At 45.7% G+C, this 23,589-nt stretch overlaps 1 protein-coding gene across 1 annotated transcript in view; it reads right to left on the reverse strand.

The window, feature by feature from the left end:
- Nucleotides 1-23,589, reverse strand: part of MAST4 (microtubule associated serine/threonine kinase family member 4) — a 496,570-nt gene that overhangs the window by 462,597 nt on the left and 10,384 nt on the right. The gene's annotated exons all lie outside the window — the stretch shown is intronic.

A 23,589-nucleotide genomic window follows, 5' to 3' on the forward strand; every position in this document is an offset into this window, starting at 1 on the left:
ATTGTGCCAGTGCCACCTTCTTCTAGCTGCAACAACACGTCTTCGAAAATAGAGACCTTCGGAAGCCAACAAAGGTCCTGGTTTACAAGGCTGTCGTGCTGACCACCCTCCTCTACTGCAGGCTCCAGAACTGGCTGGATCCAGCTGGCAGGGGACTCATTTCCCAGCAGCCTCTGCCCACATGACTGGGTCCAGTTTCCATGGAGACCCCAGCAACAGCCATGCTGTGATAGCATGGGGCAGGGTTTCCATGGAGACCGGCCCCAGCAGCAGCGGTAGGCACCAGCAGCACCAGTCTCTTCTTGGTGGGAGGCTATGCTGTGGGTGGGAGCAGGGTGGGATCAGCTGCTGCTGTCTGTGCAGGGCAGGCAGCAGCATTGGCAGCACTGCTGGGAGGGGTGGCTACAGGGAATTTTGGGGTGATTATAGTCCCCCCCAAAATGCTTCCCCAGCACCACCCTTCCTGGCAGGGGAGGGAGCTGATGCGAAGCCCAGCTAGGATCTTGCAGTAGTAACAGCATAATCCATAGCCAGGGCACAGCTATGATCTGCAACCTACATGCCATGGAGTGGGGCATACAGGCAGCAGATCATGGTTCTGCCCCAGCTTCAGACCATGCTATCACTGCTGTGATGAGCTGGGGCAGAGCCATGATCCGCTGCCTGCATGCCCCTGCCTGGTGCATGCAGGCTCCAGACCACAGCTCTGCCCTGGCTCTGGACCACGCTGTCACCGCCGTGAGATCCCAGCCCGGCTCCAGAGTAGATCCGCACCGTCGCATGCCCTGACAGTGCTGCTGGAGCCAGTGTCCACAGAAATCCCAGCCTCATGCCATCACAGCGTAGCTGCTGCTGCGGTCTCCATGGAAACTGGCCTCAGCCACCAGGCAGGGGCTACTAGGAAATGGAGTCCAGCCACTGGCCGGATCCACCATTTTCCCACCCCTGATCTACACAAAGGCGGGGGGGGGGGGGGGAAGGGTGCGCACGTGCATTCTAATATTATAGCAGTCTAAGTCTGTCAATCTGTAACGCTTTATCCACGCTCTGATTGACTGACAAACAGCCAATGAGAGCGCAAAGAAGTGTTCTGACAGAAGGCAGCTTGCCACCATGATGGTGGGGACACAGGAGATGGAGCGGGGGGGGGGGGGGGAGGCTGGCCTTGGCCCCCCTGGCTCCCAGAGGGAGCAGGCCCAGGCCCCAAGCAGCAGGAGGGAAGGGGAAGTGGGCCTGGGGGGGTGGAGGGGGGGGTGAGGCTCCATCCCTGCCCACCCCCCACCTGGTCATTCTTGACAATTGGCTAGTGTCAATATAAATCATCATTTGTATCATGCCCTACTGTAACTCTGCTCTTTCAGAATTAGTCTTTTTTACTGAGTCGTCTAATATTACTTTGCCTAGGATTGTAACAAATGAGTATTCTGGAATAATCTTCTCTATTTTTGTATTTGGACAATATTTTCTGTTGGGTCAGGGGTCAGAAACATATCATTTGAAATAAGCTATTAGACTCCATTATTGCTATATTAGAAATTAGGAGAGTTCTCTGCTATATTAGGAATCACCACTTTCCTGAATGCTGGAACTGTCTAAATTTAAACAGCTTTCTGCTTGTTAAGGTGGAACCCTGTTATCTTTAAAATTACACATTCAATACTTAGTATAGGTTTCTCCTTGCATTTCTCTTCACTTTTGCAGTCCATGTAACTTGCACAAGATGCCCAGTTACAGGAAAGGACAAAAAATAAATACATTAATAATTGTTCATGGTCTTAAGTCATCAACCCATGCAAGCAATAGTCTTAGAAAAACTGTTTTGAATGCAAGGGGTACAGTCTTCTCATTAAAACATTTTTAATCCACATTTTGAAGTTCATATCAATTGCCTGAGCTTCAGTCTTTCAGTAGCCTAAATAATTTTTATTCTCCTTCACTTCCACCAAATCCTACTAGTTCTACAGGACAGTATCTATGTCACTCTGGATGCCTAAAAGTGTGCAGCAAGGCTGCCCTGATGCACTGTAATTCATCACGTCAGAGCAGACTTGATTAATGGAGCCTGCTGGAGCATGGTAATGACCGTGCTCCAGCAGACTCCAGCATCACATGTATCAGTGTTCCCATGCTGAAAAATGGCGACAGGGGTACTTTAACTAAAGCTCATTCAACGAGCTTTAGTTAAAGCATCCCCACCACCATTTTTCAGCACGGGGATGCCAATACACAGGACACTCTGGGTGTTTTGATGAGAGTGGCTCTTGAAGTCACACTCATTAAAGCCCCCCCCCCCCCCGCCAACTCCCAGAGCATGTGTATAAACATCCTCTATTACCACAACTTAGATCACCATGCATATTATGTGATGCTCAGATGCTTATGGAGGCAAAGGGGAAAAAAGAAGATATTCTCAGAAACAGGCTGAAATCAGACTCAAGTACATTATAATAAGCTTGTTAGCAACTCATTATCAACCTAAGAATGTATAATGAAAATTGACAAACAGACAGCACTCTAGTAGTACAAAGGCAATTAAGTCCATCAGTATTTTGTACATATCAAGATAGCAAAGAACTTGATGGTCTGTCAGCATCATCAGAACCCCTTGATGAAATTAGTCTCATTTCCTTAATATATACATAGAAACGGGCTCCCAAGGGAGGTGGTGCTCTCCCCTACCCTGGGGGTCTTCAAGAGGAGGTTAGACGAGTATCTAGCTGGGGTCATTTAGACCCAGCACTCTTTCCTGCTTATGCAGGGGGTCGGACTTGATGATCTATTGAGGTCCCTTCCGACCCTAACATCTATGAATCTATGAAATCAATGCTGAAGTCTGTTCTGGAGGTAGTGCTTACTGAATGAAGCAACAAAAAGTCTGTGAAACCACTGGGGAAGAGACATGCACTAAAGTATTCCTGTGCCTTACCTTACAACACTGTATATTTTTGTTGATGGGTGTTTTGCCACATTCTGAATTCAAAGTTTAATTTTACTGGACTAAGAGAGGTTGAACTCTTGCTTTATTGTTTTTTCCCCAAAATACCCAAAGACTAAAAGACACAAGAGACAGACAGAGAGACAGACAGAGAGGGGCACAGTCTTGTTGAATGGCCTACAATAGTTTATACCAAAGAGCTCATTTTAAAAACTCTGACTTGATACATTATCCCACCAACATGCCATGAGTATATAGTAATTTGATTCTTTATATGAAGTATACAACAGAAATCAATATCAAGTACTTTGATTATAAATTGCAACAATCCAAGAAAGTACAACATTAACTCAAAGAAGCACTGTAAAAGCCTATTAAAATACAAAAGCTGTCCACTCATAGTAAGAAAATAGGATGGCTTGCCTTTTTTTTTTATACACACATTAAGCTCAGAATGAGGAGTTCATTTGTGTGGCTATGCCACTCAAGTTATACAGGTTCTTCTCACTAGAACCTTTTAAATGTCTCAAGGCTACAGGGAGCCAAGTGAAGCATCTGGGCTTCATTGAACTTCATATTGCCAGATCACAAAAAGAAAAGCTATTTTTCATATGTTTGAGAAGTTAAAATTTGCAGATCTTAACACAAAACTATGAACATTTGTTAACAAGTCCCAGACCTGAAACATTTACCAATATGAGTAATCCATCATACAAGCAATTCAGATAATTTCCATGTGCCCACACTGCCCACTAGATTACTCATGTAACTAACAGCTTCAGAATAAGGACCAAAAAGCATTCCTCCTCCCCACCCACCCCCCAACAATACCAAAAATAAAATTTAGGTTGGTTTTTTTATGAGAAAATTTAAGTGATTTACTACAAACATTTTCACCACATTTTTAACTAAAGCAAATATAATATGTAAAAACAAAATATTGTAATAAATAAATATTGTCAAGAATGCTATTTCTTACATTTGAAAAAATTCAGGATTTGAACAAATAATTAAAGGACTAAAACTGTGATCTTGCTGATGCCTGCCATTAGGGCTTTAAAAGAAATATTTCATTGCTGTCACTGCTAGGTTTCTGATGCCCAGCTCCAGTAGCATACCTAGAAACACTTCTGCTTTAAAATGATTTACTTCAAGAACAGTGTGCAGAAATGTATTTCCCCCCCATTTATTAATGATCATAGAAATTCCTCTTAGGCAAATTCAGTGTGACAACAGATACAGAAGCTTAGACTATTTGATGGCAATTTAGCATGCCATGTTATTTATGTGGATAAGACACATAGCGAATATCATGTTACATAAAATATTCTGCAGTACTCAAATGATGCCAAACAAATGTTAATATCTTCCATGTTTCAGGGGTGTAGGTATTAGCAAACTTTTTCCCCTGGCATTCGCCCAGAAAACACAATTCATTTTATGTTACAGAAAAAGTAAAACAAGGGCAAGAGAAGTGGGGAAATGTTAGAATCTGGTAACTAGTTCTTCCAGATGCTTTATCTGTGGATCCTGCTGTAGACATGCACATACTTCATGGATGGGGCCAATTCACTTGAAAAACCATATTCATAGTAGTACATGTCATCTATTCCTCCTTGTGCTACCATGCAAGGCTGTGGAAAGGACAATTCCCTCCCAGTGCAATGTCCACATTAGCAGCAGACATGAAAGGAGCGATAACAAGCAAATCATGGGCTGTGCAACATTTGTGGATAGAGAAAAGTATCTTGGCCAGGGTGGTCAAGCTGCGAACCAGATATTTTGAGAGACCTCTCTGGTTCAACATCTAGAGGCCTCTATCATGTGGGACAGGGACTTGCACAATGCTTAGAAGTTCACCACTGGGATAGTGGTTTGTGCTGATAAAAACACATGGGCTGGTGCCTCTGCTCCTCTCCCCTATGCCATTCCTGTTCTGGTGAAGGACTTTGACCTTGGAAGATTTTACATGCTTTTTGTAGGATAGTTCCACATGCTTGGAGCTATATCTTATCATCAGTCTCCTGCCCAGGGACTTGAGGGATGATTGAATCAACCATCAGATAAAAAAGTGCCAAAAAGCCCCACTGAAGTGCGTGAGCTATACAGATGCTGGGTGAGCTGGGTCAAGTTTACACTATTCCTCTTTTGGGCATGCGCTGTGCTTGGTGCGGGGACAAGCTGCAAGTATAACACTGTATTTTCCCCCCCTCCACATCTTTAAGTAGCCTTTATGTTCAGCTCAAGACAACTGTAGCCCTGGCAAAGCTACCATTTTTTTTAGACTGATCTATTAAACCCAAACCTTATATTCCCAATACTTTTATGCTTAGTGTGTCTCAACAACTGTCCTTTCAAATCCAATCCTGAGGTACAAACTGCAATGCTTGTACGCCTCTTGGGATCTTGGACTCTGCAGCCCAGCTGCCCAACAGCACAAAGACTAACTAGCGTTGACTTCTCTTCACCCCCAAGCTCTTTAATACACACCTTCTCCAAAATTCTATCTGTGCAGATAGTTTGCTATACAATTTAAATTTTTGGGAACTTCATGTCAGTCAAGGTTGTTAAGAGACTTCAGTTTCTAAATCATACTCATTTTATCATCTGATCATGAGCAGGTGTCCTAAATCAAGTCAGAAAGACAGCGTACTTGGCAGAGCCTTTTCCCCCTTTGTGCTTTTCTCACCTGCCATGACTTTGATGGGAGTTAAAGTTAGTACTCCCAGGTGAGTGGCCTCTGATTTTTAACTAACACCCAGAGTGAGGCTCACTCTTTCCTTGATGTGACTGCAGCTGGGGAAGCTGGCAAACTACCTCCCCAGAGGTAACACCCTTACGCAGTGAAACAAGCTTCCGGGAAGGCCGAGATCCTTACCCAGCACTCGGTGTTTCCTTCTTCCCCACTCTGTGCTCTCTCTCTCTCAGAAAGCAGAGGTAAACTGCAAATCAAACTGGCCAGCTGCAGGCATTTTAATTCGCTCGCTCTCTCTCTCTCTCTCTCTGCTTGGAGAGATCCGGCTTCCACCCTGGTCAGGTAATGTAAATCAGTCCACAAAACGTTAATTCCCGATGTCTAGCAACAGTCTCTAATTAAGCAGGAGTACCTGGTCCCGCAGAGTTTTCAGTGAGGTTCACTCCCAGTGTAACAGGCCACCTGGCTTCTGTTTTCCTTCGGGCACGCTGCCCATGTCACTCCCGTGCCTTCACATGGGAAACTGGCTCCGTTGCTGCAACTGTCTCTCAGTTCCAGCTCCTCTCCCCTTCCGGGGAAATTACTAAACAAGTTTAGCTTCTATTAGTTGACACTTTACCAGATATGCCTGTCTCTGATGCTGCGAACACTCGTGGCACTGGCGAAATGACATCATCTCTCTGGCCAGTCCCACAGTGTCTAGTAAGTTTCTCTTTACTCTCTTCACTCCTCCGTAACAGGGAGCCGGTGGCCCTGTTACACTGATAAAGTAATTTTCTAAGCTATCTACAAGCATTTTCTGCGTTCCTACAGATAGGAAGTCCAGCTACATGATGCCATTTCGTTCTTTTCCTATTTTTGGATTCTTATAGAAAGTAAGGAGGGAATCCAGAGAACAGTAATTATTTCTTGCACTGTGTTGCATATATCATGCGTCATGAGGAGTACTACTATGAGCAAAGTTTTTCCTTGGTGTGAAGAGGGAATGAGTGTGCACTCAGTGGGGGCCATCTAGATGAGATGCTTTACTGCACAGTAGACAAATGTCGCAGCCCTGGCTCTGATCTCAGAGCCAGGGCCCAGCAGCTGCCTGCTGCCAGGGCAGGTGACAATGTCCCAGGTCTCACCTCCAATATCAGCGTGGGAACTGGGCAAAGGTGCAGGATGGGAGGCAGCTGCTTTGGAGGCGGGACAGCTCCTTCTGTCCCTCCAGGAGCCCAGGCCTAACCCCAGTGTCACCTGCTAGCCAGGGACTGGCATCCAGGGAAGCCTAGACTTCCCCCTGGCCTCTGTATAGGAACAGAGTACAGCAGGAGTAGCCCTGCACTAAAACTGCTCCCATTAGGAGCATATTTGCCCTCGACAGGCACTAGTGTAGTAAGCTTTCCCTGGGAGCGTGTCTGTGCAGTATTTTACTGCGCAGTAAGTTTTCAGCACATTAACACGCGTAGATGAACCCAGCGGGACAGGGTACATTTACTCCACGCCTATTTGGCATCCAAAGGTTTAAAAAGACGGAGAGTGGTTCATTAACCACTATTTAACAAATATTTTAGAGAGAGAATTGCCACATCTCCCCTAAAGGACACAGAATAAAGAGGATCATTTCCATCAAGTTCTTTCCAAAACAAAGGGTATTCTTACTTTAGAAAAACATGTACACCAGCATGCTCCCTCCACACATCACTTACCTACTAAAAATATCATATTGGGCATGAATCAGGAGCACTACTCAGCATGGAGGGGAGGATTATCTTACATTCTTTAAATAAAACAACTAAAAATTAAAAAAAAAGAAATCATGGATCAGGCTTTGAAACCTTTAGTCAAGATGGGAAAAAAAGTTCCCCTGAACTGCTACTCAATTTTAACCCAAACTTTAAAAAGTCACTGAACTTTTTACTCTCTGGTTCCAGCTGAAGCAAAAAAAAAAAATACAAAGAAATTACTTTTGCAAGTTTCCCAGTCTAATTTAGTATACCCAAGAGGTTTAACTAAATATCCAAACAGAACCTCAAAGACACTTGGAAGTTTGCCATCAGCAATCATCGAATTCTAAAGCTCTCTGGGAACAGTTACATAAATTAAATATTTTGTTTAAAAGACAGCATTGTTAACATTCTCTACACAGCTGTGAAGGATCAACAGAGGTTAGAGGTTAAGCCTTGGGCAAGACTAGAACCCAGAACCTTAGACCCCAGACTAGACAATTTAGAAGACTAGCAAATAAACCTAGGTATACCAAGCAAATCATATCTAACCTTAAAATTCACCTGTCTTTGACCAGTCAACAGTTTAGCTGCATTTTAGGGCAATTATGCACATACATGTCATTTCCTTGTCCAATTTTTATAAGGAATCATTTAAGTTCTATGTGGAAGAGCAAATACATCTGCTGGGTCTTCAACATAATTCATTTAAAGAGATCATGGCTCTACACAGAATAATATAACCAATGAAAACTTATAATGATGAAATAGTAATAAAAGTAATCAAAATATAGAAATGAATCATCTAGTAAACCCAAAATAAATAAAGGAAACACTGTTAGTTAAAAGGTACAGTATATTTCACTGTTTTATGCACTGCTGGACAAAGGGAGTGCAGTGGAAGGTGACTAAATGCATAGAAATGCAGAAATAGCATTATAGATACAGTGAAAAGGCTCTTCCACTGTTTAAATGCACCACAGCATTGCTGCTAGACAGGAAATAAGTGTTTTGATTCAGCTAGTTTACATAGTACATGGTTTGACTAGAGGAAAAAGCACTGCATTTCTCAAAGTGACTGGTTCAAACATCTAAAGATCAACACGTGTTTTTGTGGTCTTTCAATAGGTGGCTAGTATGCAAGGGTCATGCCAATCTCCGTCCTCAGGAAAAGAGCTACAGCACAATAGATAGGTTTTTTGAGCTTCACCTCGCACACAGACACCCACATATTTTGTTATTTTTCAGCTAGCCTGGGGGCGGGGTGTTAGGTACTGCACGGCACTGCTTTTTCAGCTTGCTTGGAACATATGTGCACAGCTTTAGAACATTTACAGCATTTTTCTAAACATTTAAAAATAAAAATCTTCAATCATCATCGTTTTCCTTCTGTTACCTTCCCCCACCCCCCTCCCCACATAAAAGTAACAGGGGAGGGAGATTTTTTCTGCTACTACCCTAGATATTGAAGAGCAACTGGCATTTCAAGATGACCTTTAAAATAATGTATATATAGCACAGCCATTTATTCATCTCTTTCCTCTCTCTATTACTAAGCAATCTTGTAATTTATTAGAAAGAGTTAGCAAATTCTTCAGGTTTTACAATAACTTTCAATCAAAACGTATCAAAGTGATTTAATATTAAGCCTGGCAAAAAACTTATGAAGCAACTAAGTTTTTCATACCCATTTTATGAACTCAAAGAACAAGAGTTTGTAATTTTTCCAAAACTACATGGAGAGTCAGTAGCTAAACCAAGACTGGAAGAAAAGCAAACAAAAGAATGTAGGGAGAACAAAACTTGCCCTCTAGAAACCAAGGTGGAGACGCACCTTATAGATTAACTATACCACAGATGCATAAACTTTTGTGAGCTTGAGCTCTCTTCATCAGATGCAGCGTTTGCCCTCCTTACTCTGTTAATAAATGACGCATACGATATGGAGGTATTGTTAGATCCGTAGATATTTTGCAATGGATGTGTGGAATAAGCATCCAAGAATGCTTCATTACTCACTCAGTTTCCACTTTCACTTTGGGATTATGTGCTTTTCTTTCAGGGGCAGACTATTATATAATGTAGACCTATAGCACCTCAATACTAAATCACTTCAGCGTGCATACATAAGCCCAGGATCTAAATGAACCCAGAAACTCAAGCCAGTGCAGAATGCAGCAGTCAACTTATTAAGCAACAAAATTTAGTATAAACTGACATTTGTGTCACAAAATCTATAGCAGCTGGCTGCTGTTAACTAAGTGGAAAACAAGTAGTTGGTTTTGACCTATAAAAGTAATAGGTTTTACACCTGCCTGTTACACGGAGTACAGTGTGCGGGCCGGGGGCGAGCCAGGCCCGCCTTTGCGCACGCGGGCTGTGGCCAGCAGCCCGGGCACGCGGGGCCGGAGGAGACCACGCGGCAGCAAGGCACGCATGGGCTAGAATTAGTCACAGAGGCATAATGGTTGATTGAAAGATTATTTACTTACACCCAAGATGGTCACGGTGTAGGCTGGGCAGTTTCCAGGTGCAGCTCCGCTTAAATCCTCGTTGGAGGACTACGACAAATTCGGTTCTTTGGCCCCGGAGTTGTTAAGGCTCCGCGGGTTCGGCAATTCTTTCCCACGGAGTTGTCAAAGCTCCGTGGGCTCTGTTTGGTTCTCAGGCCCCGGAGTTGTTAAGGCTCCATGGGTTCGAAAATTGAGTATATAGGAAAGGGATACATCTAGGATTGCGCTCGGCGACAGGGAGAGGCCAGAGGCTGTTTAGACCTCTGTTGCCTGCTTAAGAAATGCGTTGGGTCCATGAGGATCCGCAGCGCTTAGAGATCTTCACGCTCTTTAAGTGATTTCTCTCCAAGTGATTTCTCTCCAACTTGGGCGGAAGCCACCCAAGCCCTTTATACGGCTAGCAAGCCAATCGTTAGCCGTTACGTGTGTATATATTAGAGCTGGCCAATAATGTGGCACAAACTCTTATACAAATGGCAGGAACTCCTTTGCACCATGCATCTCCGAGATGCAAAAGAAATGCACCATGCAAAGAAGCTACAAATTTGGCAGGAAATTCCCCATTGCACCGGAGTTCTCTTCCGCAGCAGAGAACTCCACCATGCAAGGAAGCTGCAATTTAGCGGGAACATAATTTAGCGTTGCCAAAGCACACACAAACAAAAACTCACAACTTTGGGTTGTGACATACACAAGCTATAGCATCACACAGTTCTTATCAGGGGAGGTCCTAGAGCTGAAGCCCCCTTAATTTAAGAGGGGGCGCTAGTGGTGCAGTATACTTTCAAGGCCATATTCTTTTCTCATCTGATAGGGTCACATTTTTGCAATCAGCAGGGATACTGCAGGATGTTCCATTTACTCTGGCTTTCAAGGAAGGTGCATTGTTGACAATCATCTCCCAGTTTCATCATGACTTTTGTGATATTTGATTTTTTTTTTTTCTTTTCAAAGCACTATTGCTGGAATTATGCAATTCTCATCCTTTTAGTAATTTTAAAGCCATTTTCAAGCCCTCAGTTCTGCAACCAAAAATCCTAAAAATAGAAAAGATATTAGAAAAAAGTAATATTTATGATTTCTAAAACCTCACAATTTCTGGAGCAGATAGAAAAGTTTGGGTAATTATAAGAAAGAACTGATACAGCCAATGTTTGTAGAGCCACAGAAACTTCGGTCTTTGATTGAAAGTTTAATAAAAGCTTATTCAAGTTAGTAGTTCAGAGAAATAAAGTAACAAAGCTGTTGAATGGAGCCAGCGAGGAATTACCCACAACGAGGAGTTAGCATCTGGCTCCAATTACAATTGGCACACATGGCAGAGCCTGAACAGAGTCAGTCTTGGCAAATGCAACTCTCTCATGAAATCATGGGCTCTCTACACAACTAACCAACGTATTTGTCAAGAGACGCAAACCACGGATCATCTTCTGAGATAACCTGTAGCACCACAATGCACACCACAAGATTTGATAACAACACCAGCAGCAGCAGCCTGTGCAGAATATTGGGAGCAGACCATATAGAAAGAGAAGACTGAAGACACAACAACAACGAAGTTAATAGTTTTACATTACTAAATTAAACAGATGTATTATTTCAAAAGAAGTTTGAAGTATAAGTCAAGGTAATAATCCTTTCCCTTTCACCTTTAAGGAGGCATTGAATGTACACACTGGGCATGTCTACACATGAATTTATGTACACCTAAACTTAATGCTCCTTAGCCTAAGGCACATTAAGGCAATTTAGGTGTGAAACTACACATGGATGCCTCAACACAGCTCACTGGGCAGCCTACCACAGTCAGCACGCTGAACAATCCCTAGAAGCCCATGGCAGCACAGCCGGGTGATGCAGCCCAGCACCAGCCCAGGGGGTGCCAGCCTCCAATCTCTTCCTCCCCCACCCCACACACACAGTTGGCCTGGCCCCGGCTCTAACCCCCTTCTCGTGTTCCTGCCTCCCTGGCGTTGGAGAACAGCAGGCCGGAAACGAGCTTGTGGGACCCCACGCTGCTGCTGGGCACTGTCAAGAAGATGCAGCAAGTACCATTTTGCAAGGTGTAGACACTGGAGCTGGAACAGTGGTTCTGGCAGCAGAAGTCCCTGTCAGTGTACAGTATGTTGGCAGAAGGGGCAGGAGGCACAAGGGCTCCTGTCAAAGCACAAGGGACAGACACCCCTGCCCCCCTCCCCCCCATGACTCCCTTCAGGGGAAGGGGGCAGAGCAGCAGGGGCTTCCCTGCACTTCTCCCTTAAGGCAGGTTTACTGACCAGGCAATACAGCTCTACAGAAGTGGGACACCTTGCCGCCCGCCCAGGAATCAGGCTCCCTTAGAAATCCATACTGGGGTTCCCACTTAGGACAACAGGTGGTCTGGGATTGCATCTGCCCCCAGTACCTGGCACGGCTTTCCCTGTTCCACCCAGCTCTGTCCTGGGCAAGCACCTGGCCGCAGGTGGGAGAGGCAGCATCAGCTCCTGGGGACTCTACACAGCTCAGCCTGGGCAGGCTGGGTGCAAAGCGTGCAGGGACTCAGCCTTGGATCAGGCAGACCAGAGAGAGAGCCAAGCCCCTGCCCACACTGTGCCCAGCATAAGCTGTGCACAACCCCCAGGAGCTGATGCTGCCTCTCCCACCTGCAGTGCCCGGCACGGAGGCCAGACACTTGCTCAGGACAGAGGTGGGTGGAGCAGGGGGCAGATGCAATCCCAGCCCACCTGCTGTCTCAGGTGGGAGCCCCAGCACGAGCTTCTAAGGGCACCCGAATCCTGGGTGGGCAGCAAGGCATCCTGTCCCTGCAGGGCTGCCTTGCCTGACCAGCAAACCCGCCCCAACGAATAGGTGTGGGGGAGCCACTAGAAAAGGCCCTGCCTACACTACGCTGTCCTCTTCCCCTGTAGGGAGTCATGGCGGGACCTATCCTTTGCCCTTTGACAGGAGCCCTCCTGCCCCCTCTGCCAACTTACTGCACACCAACAGGGATCGCTGCTGCCAGAACTGCTGCTCCAGCTCCAGCCTGCATCTTGCAGAACAGCACCCACCATGTAGTCTTCTTGGCAGTGCCCAGCAACAGTATGGGGCCCTACAGGCTCAGCTTCAACCTACTCAGTCACACAACGTTAAGGTGCCTTAACTAATCGTGCCTAAATTTTATACTTTCTTTATGCAGGTATTAAATTTAGGAATGATTAACTTAAAATTGCCATTTTTAAAGGTGCATTAAGGGCACAGACATGTAGACCCATGCCCTTAATGTGCCTTAAAAATGGCTAATGCACTTTAAATCACCATGCATAGATATACCCACTGTGTTACTAACCAATTCAATTAACTGCTTTTAAAACAGAACACTGCTGTCTAAATTAGTAATATTAACAAGTATATTGACACAACTTGAAGATTGGATCAAACAGCTGCAGTTGTTTTAGCTCTGCCCCCTCCAAGCCCAACAAAGTCTAATGCTATTAACATGATTAAACAAATACTGTAGTTACTCATGAGAGACTTCTTCAGACACTGGGTAATGTAGTAAACAGAAGATTTGGGGGGGGGGGGGGAAAGAAAGAGAGAAAGAAAGGGTAAGAGTACTACATTTGTTCCCAAATTAAGCCTTGCAAACTCATCAGTGGATATTTTATTCCTGTTGCATGCATGATGAAAAATAAAAATTAATAAGAAGAATTAAAAAAAAAAAATCAATATCCTTTTACTCCTTAGTCAGCAAATTCAATTCAGCACTGATGCACAGGACAGATCACTTCACTATCTAACCAGTATCAATACTACAATGCATATTTGTGGGCTTTCAGAGGAAGGATATTTCTTCCTAAAAGGGTGAGACATAGCAATTAAGTAACTGAAATATATGTGTACTTCTCTCCCCATCCCTGCCCCCCCCCCCCCCAAAAAAAATGCTGGTTGTAAGATCTTCATAAATGAGCCTAATTATATTTGATTCTTCAGAATCAAGTTGCACCAGCATGATGAAGCTTCATATACAAACATTCAGAGAACTCCATTGAGAACATACCAGCTATATATGAAACATCTGCAGGCTAAATGACTTTAGTTCACTGATGAAAAGATTTTTAACATGCAATTCTACTAAAGGGGGGGGGGGGGGGGGACGGGGACGACGACTTCCTAGGTACATAATCCTTTTTCCGTACAAATACACTTCGGGTTTCAACAGCCAAACTGAAACAAACAACAGGAAAGGCACACCACCACCGATGTCAAAGGCTGTATCTACACTATGGAGACTGCCATGATGACAGTGTGGAGGCAGCAGGGTGCCCTGGCGTTGATGCAACTCAGCCAGCAGGAGTTTTTCTACTGCCAGAGCAAAGCCAATTTTCTTTAATGACAGCAGCTCTGCCAGCAGAAGCCTCCTTCTGCCATCAAAGCTGCATCCTCACTGTGGGGGGTTTGTCAGCAGAGCCATGTGATCTTTTCACACCCCTTGCTGACAGAGCTGTGCTGGTGAAGCTTCACAGTGTAGATATGGAGAAGTTCTGCAGGTTACATCTTTCCAATCAGTACTGTTAGCAAACTAAACCTTCAGCAACACTTATACAAGCCAATTTTGGGATAGTTTGTTATGCGGGTATGAGAGACATGTTTGAAGAGACAGGATTACATAGGTAACGCAATTTGGCAGGGAGGCCTCAATTATGGTAATGCTGATAATGGTCAGTGATGAATCCACCTAAACACTTAAGCCCATCATAAAATTTCTACAACTTGTTGCAAGTGAATAGATAAGATTCACACAAGACAAAAAGTTTTATATAGAGACAAGGGATACTACACAAGAACCATATGAAACAAATACTTTTCAGACAAAACACCACTCTAAAATGATTGTAGTGCATTATATTCTTAAATTTGAGAGGCAGGAAGACTACAATGGAATTGTTATCCTGTAATTAATGAAGTCCATTAGATAACTCTATGGACCTCTAAACACAGTACAACTGTACAGATATATGCAACAACAGAATGTACCTTGCAGGACCTCCACACTGGGAGTGTGAACAAGGAGAATGCAAGGTTAGGTAGTATATGAATATGGTCTGAGAAAAAAAAGAAATGGAGCAATAATACAGATTTGACCTAGATATTTGACCTACCTCCCCCCCCATGGATACTACTGCTGCTGCCCCTGGATGGCCTGTAAATTGGGGGGAATGAGCCAGAATTACTCATCCAGGGAGCCAGCTTCAGCCAGGGACAATGGTGATAGCAGTTTCTTCCTTCCAGCCTTTGCTGCTCCCTGCCTGCCATTACCCTGCAGATGTCGTCCCCCCACCAGAAGCAACTCATGGGTGTGGAGGGCAGCAAGCAGATGGAGCACAAAGCTGGGGGTACATGGCAGCCACGCAGTGCTGGCCCCCTCAGCATGTGCCAACGGTGCTGTCTGCGGGCTTGTACAGCACTGTCTGCAGGCTTGTACAGCACTGTCTGCGGGGCCTCCACAAAGCACAGGGCCTGGGGCGGTCACCCCGATTTGCAACCCCCCCACAGACAGCTCTATCCTCCACAGAGCAGAAGCAGGCAGTGGAAGGAGGAACCCGAATGCTGCTGTTGCTGTCCCTGCCTAAGCTGGGCTCCCCACAGCCACTCCCTGCAATAGAGGCAGCAGTTCCTGTGGCTGCATCTGCCAAGGGCAGAGGCAGCAGCAGTGAACAGGTTCCTCCTTCCAGCACCTGCTGGCAGGAGAGGGGGAGAAGGAAGAGAAAAAAAAAAAAACAAAAAACAACAGTAGGCACTGGAAGGAGGAACCTGCGTGCTGCTGCGACTGTCCCCTTCCACACAACTGCAACCCATAGCTGAAGTGGGGCAAGAATGGAGCTGATCCCGGTACACAGATCAGCTATAGACAACAGCAACAGGTGGGGGTGCCCACACTGCACACACACACACACACAGCATCCACCCCTGTGCACAGACAGCTGCAACTCTCCTGCTTTTGATCTACATTCGCATGAAGCATATTCTACATCAGATATGGCATTGTGATTAGCGCTTAAAAACTTTTTCCTCTAACATTCTAAGTGTACATAACAGAATACTGAGGGGAGGAGGGGCACACAGAAGATACCAGGCATGTACATTAAAACATTCAAGCAATATGCTATTTATGTAGGGTAGAAAAACAGGGCATACTATTAATTAATTGCTACAGTGCAATCTGACCAAGTGCAAATTGCTTTACAGAAGTGGCTATTGTTTCCCCATTTTACAGACAGAGAAATGGAGGCATGAGTGAGGGAAATACCATTTCCCTCAATAACTTCAGAAGGACGTTTGCTTTAGTAAGAGGGTCTACAGGATTGACCCTACTGTAAATATACTGTAACAAGCATTTATTTCAAGGTTTTTAAAGTTATTTTTATACGCCAACACAATAACTACAAGTTTTGGTTCAGTTTGATTTGTAAAGATCAGCAACACAAATATGAATTGACAAGCAATCATCTGCAGAGGAAACTAAGTGACAGAATAATTGAATCCATAAATGACCTGACTTGAAAGTTAAAACAGGAAAAACATATAACATGTACCATTTATAAGACATCCTCCATAATACTGAAACTGGATTCAAGAACTCTCTGCTTGATGTTTCCAACATTGTACCACCAGTTGTAAAACCCTACAAATTAAATCCCATCATGTAACTGCTCATGCATTTTGAGGAAGTACATCCCAATGGGTTTAACTGACATAATGACACAAATATTTGCAAAACTGGGACCTAGGCATTTTTCTTCTTTAAAAACAAATGAAAAGGCATCCATTTCTTGCCTACATGCTTATTAAATTAATTTGGGGGGGGGGGGTTAGTTGTTGAGATAACATAAAAGTACACATAGCAATGAAATACAGAAGGTGCCTGCTAGCACTGCTGTCAGATCAATTAAAATCTGGTCAAACCATTGCAACTGACAGCAGGCTTTAAAAAGACGCACACAAAAAAGAACACTCCTCCCCTCCCAACAAAATCAAATCATATAAGCTCGTAAAGGAAAAAGATACACACTTAAAAAAGTCACTGGGTATGTCTGTACTGCAATTCAGAGATGACCACAGCACATGCCACCTCACTGAAGCTACCTTGTGTACAATAAATAGTATACCTGTGGCAGCACACACTTAATGAGGATGCAAAACCCGTACCCAGCAACCTAGGAAAACGTTCAAGTTGTTCTCAGTTGTAGCCATGTTGGTTTCTATTTCAAATGGCAAAAGTTGATATCTTCCATGTTGCTGGGTTTTTGCTTCCCAAGCAGTTCTCAACCTTTTTAGACACAAGGCACCCCTCCATGATTTCTGTGATTTTAACAGCATGCCATTTCAAAAATGAACTTGTTTAGTACAGTGCTTCTCTCCTTGCAGGTGGGCTGGGCAGGCAGGGACTGAGCTTACCTGCTTATCTTCTCACACTTTAGGCTCAAAAGATCTCCCTGTACCCTGGCTAGAAAAATCACTGGACTAGGCCCTACCAGGCCTCTGTGCTGGCCAATCTGCTCCACCATTGGGGTAGCAGACCAAGATAAATTTAAAAACTAGCTCAGGTGTGCATCAACATGAGTTATAATTATACTTGTGGTAATGTTGGGGTGCTGCTTGAATTTTCCGAATGGGCATTCATCAGTTATGTCAATTAAAGCCAGAACATAGAACAAAAGATCTTCCAATCACTGTCACTTAACAAAAAGCAATTATAAGACATTCTTAAAATGTAGTAAAAAACTTCTATAGAATAACTGTCATAAATTAAACACTTTCCACACAGAGTTTTATCATAAGACACTCAACACCTTTTCACAAGGAATCACCTTTGCAAAAGCTGCAAATGAGCAATTCTATGGGGTTTGGGCAAGATAGAAGGAAAACAACAGTATAGTGATGCAGCTGGGCACATGGAGCACAAGGGCAACTACAACTTCAGTTGCTGGTGTAACCATTTATTGTGATTGTACAACTGCCAGCAGTAGCCACTGTTTTTTCTCCTCCCATCCCTAGGGCAGTCTCAGTCACCCTGCCTTAGTTGTGCTGAGGAATTAGGCCATTTGTACCAAGCACTCAAAGTCCCAAGCTGCTTCTGGAGTGGAGCCATCTACCTGGCCCTGCCTGTTGTTGTTGCAGCTACTGCAGTGGCATCAGAGAGGCCATGTACCCAGCTGCTGCTGCTAATACTACCCCACAGACTCACCATCATTCCATGCACCACCCATAAGCGAGTGCCCAGGACTTATGCCCTGCTCACTTAACCCTTGACTGTAGTGGCATTTGTCTGAAAACTGACTTCTGTTATTAAGAATACTGCAAAGTTACTACAACTGTGACTGATTATACACAAGATTCTAATAGAAGACACAAACACTCTTCCTATGTAGTCAGTTTTCTCTGTTACACTGGTTTTATAGACCCAGGGAAGAATATTTAAAAGAAAAGAAAACATGAATTGACAAGGAACCAGTACTAAGTAGTTTAAAAAACTACTTGGAAAAATAGATGACAAATTGCTGCTGTTTCTTAGGAAAGCTTAGAAACAAAATCCTATTAACATTTTAAAGGAAATTTCATGAAATATACAGACATTATTAGCAAAATTCAGCTCTTTCACCTCTACCACCACCCAGAAAAGTCTAGCTAGATTGAAATCTGCCTCCTTAGATAGAAAATAGATGCTTGTTTTGACACTTAACTCTGTATGGCAATTACTGAAAAATGCTGTGCAAAACTTCACCTTTATTTCACCCATGTATCCTATGTTTCCCATTTAATCCAAAATTCTCAGATATATGTTCAGCCTACTAGTCTCAGTTGAGCTATTGCTTTTTATAATGACTGATATTGTGTCATTTAACCTAAATTTTTCCATCTGCAGTTTTTTTACCTTGCCTTTACCCAATCATTAGGGGAAAGATCCTTCTTTAGTTAAGTCACATGGAGAGAGGCATATGTTTTAGTTCTCTCACAGCTATAAATTTGCCTCTACCTGCTTTCAAGTCATCAGGGTGCTTATTAGTTGTGAAGTTTTCCTCATTGTCTTAGAGGTCAGTTGCCATGGTTGCCTTGTACAACTACCCCCTTGGTAGCACAAACAAGTGAGATAATAAAAGGGTGTAACAGCACACCAAGCTTAGGTCTACCAGCTGTTCTCTGAAATGGTTAAAGATGTCAGTTGTAAGAGTCTTACTCTTATTTTTCCCCACCTACAGACAGCTACTCCTGCATTGAGAGTTGGGTGCGGGCTGTTATTCAAAACTGATTACATCCACTGAATAAAATCCTAGATTTCTACAATGCTTCTTCCTTTGTTCCTAATACCACTTTGAGGAGAATACTTTACTAACAATAATTCACAGACTAAATATAAGATATTACAAGTCAGCTACTCAGCTGGTGAAAACTGCTGTTAGTGCTTATTATAATCATAGAGCAGGGATGCAAAAAAAAAAAAAAAAAGATACGGCTTGTGGGCCAGATCCAGCCTGCCAACTGACTGGATCTGGCCTGCAGCTGCCCACGCAGCCCTCTGCATAGAGCCAAGCCCACCTGTTCTTTCTGGGGCCACCCATGCTGCCCTCCCACACATGTCCACCAACCCAGGGGCCGGTCTGTGTCCACACCTTCCACAGGGGCTGTTCCTGGTGCTACTCTGATCCCCTTGCCTCTAGCAGGAGCTGCCTGGATGAAGCTTCCCCAGGGGGGTGCAGCAGGAGCAGGAAGAGAAGCCATCGCTGGAGGCAAGGGGATCAGAGCAGCACCCAGCCGGCTGCAGCCTCACTGGAAACAGCCCTGCCAGAAGCTGTGTGCTGGCTGGCACCAGCAAGTGTAGGCATGGGCAGGAGCATGGCATGGGCTGCCCCAGGTAGGGCTCAGCCCAATGCAAAGCATTGTGGGGGTAGCTATTGACCAGGTGAGCTCTGCTGTAGGCACCTGCCTCGCACTCCCTCCCCTCACCCTGCCTCACCACCACCACCCAGACATGCACACATGCCTCCACCACACATCCCAAAACACAAAACCCCACAGGGCAGGGTGTGCAGAGAATAGATCATGCCCATCCTGCTCCCAAACACTGCTCCCTGCCTGCCCAAAACCCCATAGGCAGTTTTGGCGAGTTGTTGCAAGGCTGCTGACCCAGCCCATGACAGCTCATCAAAACTCCCTATGTGACCCTTGGGCCCAAATAATCACCCACCCCTGCCACAGAGGTAACTGCAACTCAGTAACTTGTGCAATCTCTGAGTGCACCCCTTCTGTGTCAGGTGTGTTGCACCCTTGCCTTTCCTGGGGTAAAATCCCATAATTCTTCTACACCAGGGGCGGGCAATTATTTCAGGTGGAAGGCCGCTTACTGAGTCTTGGCAAGCCATCGAGGGCCACATTACAGGCAGCCAGAGGCAGATATATATTAAATATTCTCATTTTTTAGGGGCCCCGCAGGCCGGATAGAATGACCTGGTGGGCCACATCCGGCCCACAGACTGCATTTTGCCCACCCCTGTTCTACACACAGCCCAGGCCTTTGGCTGCAGGTCTGAGTTGGTACCTGTAGTTTTTCCCTTCAAGAACTTGTGACCAGCAGTGAATAGAGACCAAATAGCTGCCCTATTGTTACTTTGGTTTTGATAATAGAAGAAAGCACTGAGAAAGAGTCTATACCCATCTCCCTACCTCCATCCTGCAATAGTGGCTTAAGCATACTTAGTCTGCTTCTTTTGTTCTAGTCCATTTGAGCTCAGGGTCCTACTTATCAAAAAATAGTTCTACTGGTTCCACAGGAGCTTGACCCAGATTCCCTCCAGTCAATGGCTCTGTCATTATGCAAGAGTAAACTTCAAGTACTGTCTGGGTATGGGAGGCTTATTCTGGAGCCATTTCCTTCTTGATCGTTTTTCTTACAGCCTATTAAATGAGCCATATATATTCATACACTGGATATATCAATCAGGTCAACATGCAATTTACATAGCAACACTGAAATAATTCAACTGATTTCTTTCAATCGGTTGAGGATCTGTATAAAAAATTTTTTTTCCAGTAAGTCACAAGCAAAAGAACATTTGCACCAAGGGCCTTGACAGATCTTACGCTGTTAACTGAACAAATGTTAATCAGTTTAGTATTGTTCAGCTTAGTGGAGCCGTCACACATTAAGGCAAAAAACCTGCTCTGACTGCCCCTCACATGCACAGCTATGATTTGCTACTAGAGCAGGAGTAGACAATGTTTTTTGGCCGGAGTGTCAAAAAACACCACAATGCCTACTTTGGAAGGTGCCAGAGTGCCGGCATGCCAGAAAAACAAAATGAGGGCAGGGGGTACATGGCAGGATACCCTGCTTGTGCCCCTTGCCCCCCACCCAAAGCCCCTGCCCCCCAGCCCAGGCTTTGTGGCTGTCAGCAGCTACCCCAGCTCTGGGTAGCTGCTGGAGCCCAGACTGCTCCCAGCAGGGCTTGCAGCATCCCAGCTGCCTGCTGGGAGCAGCCCAGGCTCCCAGTTGGTAACAGCTACCCAGAGCCAGGGCCGGCTGCAGCCGGGAGGCTCCAAGCAGCTGCGCCAGGCTTCGGAGCCCAGGCATCAACTCTGTACCGGCGTGTGCATGCACACCTTGGAGCGGGCAGTGGTGGAGGGGCTTGAGGCAGCATAACCCCTCTCTCTCCCCTGCTCCCAACATACAGCTGGTGACTGTTTGTCCTGGCGCAGCTGTTTGTAGCCAGCCTGGGCTTTGGGCAGCTGCAGCAAGCAGCCCGGCACAGCCATTTGCAGCCTGCTGACTGCTTGCTGCAGTTGCCCAGAGCCCAGCACGTGTGCCAGGGGTTGCTGACTCCTGTACTAGAGGCTTGGTGAGCAGGGGCAGGACAAGGAACTAGGGCAGGGGCAGGCTTCCAAGAGAGGTGGTGCTATCACCTAGCTTGGAGGTCTTCAAGAGGAGGCTGGATAGTCACCTGCCTGGGGTCATCTGACCTCGGTCCTCTTTCCTGCCAGGGGCAGGGGGGTCGGACATGATGATCCATTGTGGTCCCTTCCGACTCTACAATCTATAAATCTATGAATTATTTTGGTTGACAGACCACTTAACAAGTTTTAGTGATCTGTCAATGGCTCCACACATGAAATTTCAGAAGATATCACTTTAACAAGTTAGATTAAAAAAAAAAAAATACTAAAAATCAAACACCTTCTATAATACTTTTTAATTGTATTTAAAAAAAATCTTGTTGTCCTGATTTATGTTTGAGTTATGTACATCGATGCAACTGCATTATAGCTCAAAATAAAGTCTTACCCTTGTACACTGTGGGGGGGAGACAGGTGTGCGGGGGGCATTGGGGGCAGTGGGTCCTACCCACGCACTGGGTCCTAGGAGCTAGCTCAGAGGGGGGGCACAAGGAAGAAAGGGGGGGGCAGGGGGCACATGCAGCAGAGCTCACCTGGGTGGTGCAATGCAACTACATTTCACTCCTCTACCCCAACCCACCCATGGCTGCCCCTGCAGTGCTCTGCATGGGGTCAAGCCCCATCCATTCCTGCTCAGGGCAGCCCATGTCACACTCCTACCTGCACCCACCCCAGCCCTGCCCCTGGCCAGCATGCACAGCATCCCAGCACTACTGCTGCAGCTGCAGCCACCCAGGTACTACTCGGCTCCCACTGCCTCAAGCTGCACTGCTCCAGGCAGGGCGGAAAGCTGCAGCTGGGGGGTTCCTGCTCCCACTGCCTCAAGCTGCACTGTTCCAGGCAGGGCGGGAAGCTGCAGCTGGGGGGTTCCTGCTCCAGCGCATGAGGCTCCAGCTCCCAGCTGTCTTCCATGCACTCAGACACCCACAGATTGCACTAGGCAGCCAAGTCAGTGGAAGATAGCCAGGAGCTGGAGCAGGAGCCACCTGGCTACAGCTTCTCCCCCACCTGGAACAGAGCAGCAGGAGGTAGGAGGAGGAAGCAGGGGGAGCCAAGCAATACCCAGGCAGGTGCAGCAGCAGCACCAGCCACCCCTCCAGGAAGCTGTGCATGCTGCCCAGGGTCGGGGCCAAGGTGATGCCATTGGTAGACTCAAAGCAGGTACAGGTGGAAGCATGGTACAGGCTTGGCCCCATGCAGAGCACCTCAGGAGCAGCCACAGGCCAAATACAATCAGTTGGCAGGCCAAATCTGGTCCATGGGTCATATTCTGCCCGCCCCTTACCTAGGGGAAGGACTGGCTCCCTGCTCCCTCAAGGTACAGCAAGTGCTACAGCCCCAGCTCTTGGAAGCCATGGTGCCTCTCACCACTGCTTTCACCAGCTCTGCTCCTGGCTCTGCTCCCACTGGAAGCCAGCTCTGAGCGATGTGGTTCCCACCCCCTGCCCCGCCCCCCAGCTCAGACCCAAATGGCTCTGCTACCAGCAGGGAGTAGAGCCAGGTCCAAGTGATGCAGTCCTCCCCCACCCCCGTTCAGACCTGGTTGAAGCAAGCAACAGCAGAGAGCGGAGCTGGCTGGCGCAAGCAGCAGTGAAGACACAGCAGGTCCATTGCCTCCTGGGATGCCAGAAGGCTTTAGCTTGGTCGAAAAGCTGCAGAGTGGCTACAAGTTAATAAAGCAGGAGCAAAATTAGGCAGATTCAAGATAATCATGCCCTGGAGCGGGCAATGTTAAGTCAAATAACGGCAGCTTCAGGAGTTCAACATGACAGTGGAACACATCAAGGGAAGCCAGAATGTGGTAGCAGACTC

Source organism: Alligator mississippiensis, chromosome 3 (genome assembly GCF_030867095.1).
Source record: "Alligator mississippiensis isolate rAllMis1 chromosome 3, rAllMis1, whole genome shotgun sequence".
Lineage (NCBI taxonomy): Eukaryota > Metazoa > Chordata > Crocodylia > Alligatoridae > Alligator > Alligator mississippiensis.